Here is a 4,788-nt window from a genome sequence, read left to right as displayed (position 1 = left end):
TGTGTGTGTGTGTGTGTGTGTGTGTGTGTGTGTGTGTGTGTGTGTGTCTTTAGTCTGGTAACATTTACGAAACATTAGTGGGCTTTACCACAGACACTCCATCGCTCGTGATACAGCAATCGTGCGCGATTGAGCGCTCGTGTTAAGACGTTGGAAGGAAAAGGGAAAGACCGCGCGATTGCCGTCATCAGTCGCGCGCGCTATAGCGCAATCCAACACGCCCGCAATAGCGTAATGCAACACGCGCCAGTTTCCCGCGGTCTATTCTGCGCATCGACAATGATGTCGATGATTCTGCGCTATTAGCCTTTACACGGACGCTCTTTCGCATGTAACAAAAACGATCACGAGCAATCGCGCGCGAAAGAACGTTATTTTAAAAAATTTCAAACAGGTAATTACCAACTATTGCGCCTGCGGGCTTTCCCGCTCGCAATGTAGTGACTGTGTAAAGTGGGTCAATAACTCACGAGATAGATATGACACCAGAGTTGTACTGACAAGGGGGCAGGGCTGTGAGCACTCAGCCTAATTGAGGCCCAGTCCTTTGCATACCTATAATAAAAATGAAAAATATTAAAAATATAATACTTAAATGTTTTCATGTTTTATTATCGGTAAGGTTGATTTCAAAGAGCTGAATGATCAAGCCAAACTGTTTGTCATTGAAAACAGATTCTTCTTTAACCTAAAGGACCGTATTCACAAGATGTGACAAAAAAAAACTATTTAAAAATTAAAATGGGTTTACAAAAAAAAAGTACACGTGATTGTGCTATTTGTTTTTTTTTTTACTAAAGGCATATTGTAACCTTGACGAGATATTGCGGATACCCACTTTTGAAAAAAACAATACCTGTCAATAGTCAGTATTGTTTTTTTTAAGCGACTGACGACAAAGCTATAGAACATACATATATTAGTAAAAGTTTCATCACGAGTGCTGAAAATAACACACACTGACATTAGAGAGAGGTCACTGATAACAACTCAGCTCCTCGCGGTAGTTGACCTTAAACATGTGACGTTTCATCGTTGCATCATACATACCTCTTATAATGTCGTAATAATGTCTTAGGCCCAATTTACATTGCCCCTGAATAGACTGAAATTTTTGTAAAGGAAATATATAAACTTTATGTTAATTGTGTAAGGTTACACTGGGGTCATTAGCGGCACACCATGACCGTCATAGTGGGGGGAGATCTCTCGCTGTCGTAGGCGCGATGCTCGACACTTCTTGGTGCTGGGATGCAATGGCCTCCTTCTGTAAAAGCGTAGTCTCGCACAAGGAGGCCTCGGATCGGCTCGGAAAGGACGCCTAACCAGTTCCGAAGACGACGGCCGCGGAGACGAAGGAGGCGATAAGTCCACCTTCTTCCCGCGCTGTAGTGAGCCCTGGGGACAGGGGTCGGGGGACCTTATCTCCAAGTCTGCGCTCACAAGAGTCAGGGTGCCATTATGTTAACCCGGGGCACTCTCTGGAAGCCGGGGTCCGCCCACGCGGACCATTCGCCGAGGCGTTCCTGTAGTATGCGTAAACGAATCTAGATGAGATGGGAGGCTCTTTGAAGATGATTTAAAACGCTTGTATACGGCTCAAATTTATTGTATGACAACTTGTTTCAATACAAATTTATTCTATCACAAGTTGTATCAACCGCGTAAGACGCAAAATTGTGACAGATCTTATTCCAGTCTGCTGACTAAAATATATGAAAATATCCATATTCGCCTCATGCCCCTACGGATGTCATCAGACACGCGATTCCCATATTGATGCCAAGGTTTTATCTGGATCAATTATTATCAACGATCATCAAGAACGTATCCGCGTTACCCGTTGCGTAACGTTTAGTGAAATGTTAATATTACGATCAAAAATAAATGATAGGCGATGAATTAAATAAGGGAACGTAAAAATTTATCTCGAAGCTGTACATTGTATAATAAGAGAGGCAGTCGAAACGTAATGCCTCCATTGCTTTTTTTTAAATTTATTTCAAAGCTACAATAATAAACATTCTTCAAGCGATTATATTATATTATTATTTTGCCTGAAGCTCAATGACGAATCATAGTTTCAAATCCATTGATCTAATCAGTCAATCTGAAAATGACAGGAATATATAAATAGAGTTTGGTTACCTAGTTATTAATATACATAGATAGTTTAGTAGCTTTGAAAAAAATAAAAAATTTTGACTACCCCTCGTATATCTGTTTTAATAATAATAGTAACGAAGAAACTCATAGCCCTGCACCAGGGAAACCCTTTGTCGCGGGTGCCATGGACACACAGATAGACAACCACAAATTACACCAAGAACTCACGAGAGAAATAAATGTGGGCCATACAAATATTTCTTCCGACCCGGGAATCGAACACAGGACCTCTGCGTGGCAGTCCAAAGTCAAAGTCAAATAATAATTTATTCCATGCGTAACATTTTTACACTTGAAAACATCGTTTTTTAAGTTACTGCTTGTTCACTACGCTGAACTCTCTGAGAAGAACGAGCAAGAAACTCTAGGGATTGCTCTTTTCAAATAAACTTAAATGCACTTTGAATCATAATTGCGTGGAATCTACACTCTTGTCTTTCCATACACCTTTATCTAACACGTACTCTTCAATTTTGTAACAAGGCTTTTCAATTAAAATACTTTTAATGTAAGTTTTAAACTTAGGAAATGGTAATCTTAATATATATTTCCCGGAATCTTATTGCAAAAATGTATGTACACAGTTCCCCATAAAAGAATCGTTTACCTTCGTTAAAAGAAATCGTGTACTATGAGTTTGGACTTAGTTCTAAGGTTCTAATATTATGGATATCTTCTTTCTTAATGAAATTATGTATATTTTACGGGCATACAAAATTTGTGTAAATGTACTGTGATGCCACAGTCATGATACCCTTAGACTTTTAATTTGAGGATTTTTTTACAGATTTCATTTTCATGGATCCAGACCGAATGGTATGCCTGACTTCACTAGGACGTGAATCCAGTGACCTACGGACTAAAACTTCCTTCCCTATTAGTTATCTGCTGGTTTTGCTGTTGCAGCACCCATAAATTTGGCAATTTGTTCCTGTCTTTTTTTTTCAAACTCTCCTGTATTTACCCCCGCCTCAATGTTGATGTTGATGATGCATGATGTAATAGTTTTCATAGAATTGTGCGCTTAATTTATTACTTAATGAGTTTATCACCCCCAAATCAGAGCGGAGGCAATAAACCATGAGAAATAAATTCCTGGTTTATAATATTGACACCGTAGCAAATCAAGAGTAACTAAGTAACTACCAATTTATTCATCCTACAGCATCTACCTACCTATAGACGAGGAGAATTATGCTGAACATGTTTAGAAATGTTAGTACTAAAGTAAGTAATTCATATATTAGTAAATAACTAAGTGTTTGGCATCAATTAATTCCTTTGACGCCACTATTAGAAAAAATGTAAACATTCAAAATTTGGCCCCATTTAGTATATGAGAAGTTACCTACCTATCTTTAGTAGGAAAACAATGGAATAGCCGCTAAACGTATGGTGCATGGGCTGATATAGTCGTGAAGGAAAAACTTAAATAATGCTACATGTGGTAGTTGCATTCGGTTTAGAAATATAATGTAAGTACCTATTCGCTGTTTGAAATATTGAATGCATTTCGTTATATTTCTTAGGTGACGGCAAATCGGGAAAATATTGCAATTAACCATTGACCTATTTGTTGGTAGGTCAATGCAATGAACTAATAAGTAATTTGAAAATTTTATTGCACGTCGTTGCTACCATGGATGATTCCAAATCGAGATTATACACATAATCGTAATAATATTAATATATACCTTATTAAATACTACTAATAAATGTGGGAGTACTTATAGAACAAGAAAACAGCTGTGAAGTAATTTTGAAGAATAAACAATACGTAGATAGTAAAAAGTAAACAAGAATAACAAACGAAACCTGACGTAACAACGTATCATTGGTTACACACAACTATTCGATACGACTAACGTGCAAAGATTATCTTGTTGGGTCACTAGTGTGAGAGTGTGCATGCCTCATAACCAGTGGCGAAGTCAGTAGCTCACTGTGGGCCATTGCCTCGAAACAATTTGATCCATTCTACATTACACCCATTCTACATTACACGTAAATGTGTTTAGTTTAGTAATCTATTTCATCTGTGTACATTATGTTTCTGTTCCTATCAATATTCATCTTACTGAGGTAGATGCTACTTTAAATTTTTTTATTCTATTTTCTCTGGGATGGCTGTTGCAAACACAATCTATTAGGGCGCGTTCCCTTTATGTCGTAACGTTTATTTGTCGTTGAACGACTGTCGCGTCTAGCCTGTTCCCATATCACGACTATCTGTCGTGACTGTGTCGTGGACGTTTATTTTATAGTTGAAAGACTGTCGGGTCTAGCTGTTCCCACTAGATCATGACGACAATTTATCCGTTCACCGCAGCCGCCTTGTCGTTTGCACGACAGAAACGTCTGAACCTGCGATTATCATTACGAACAACTACATTTAAATGTCTAAAACACGATACTTCAAACACCACGACTATCTTTCGTTGCGACATAATGGGAACGCGTCCTTAGTGTCAATTTTGTCAAAAAATGTCTATGTTTGTTTAAGATGCCACAGCTTGTAGGTACTGTAGTTGCGCAATATACAACATTTACTAAAATCACTATTATTGTTTTTGGGTGCCCCTATTTATGTACCTGTTCGCACACAACTACACCACTGGCACA

The sequence above is a fragment of the Hyposmocoma kahamanoa genome, unplaced genomic scaffold, assembly GCF_003589595.1.
Source record: "Hyposmocoma kahamanoa isolate Upper Pololo Valley unplaced genomic scaffold, ASM358959v1 100021, whole genome shotgun sequence".
NCBI lineage: Eukaryota > Metazoa > Arthropoda > Insecta > Lepidoptera > Cosmopterigidae > Hyposmocoma > Hyposmocoma kahamanoa.
The sequence above is the reverse complement of the archived record's forward strand: the minus strand, read 5'-3'. Positions refer to the sequence as shown.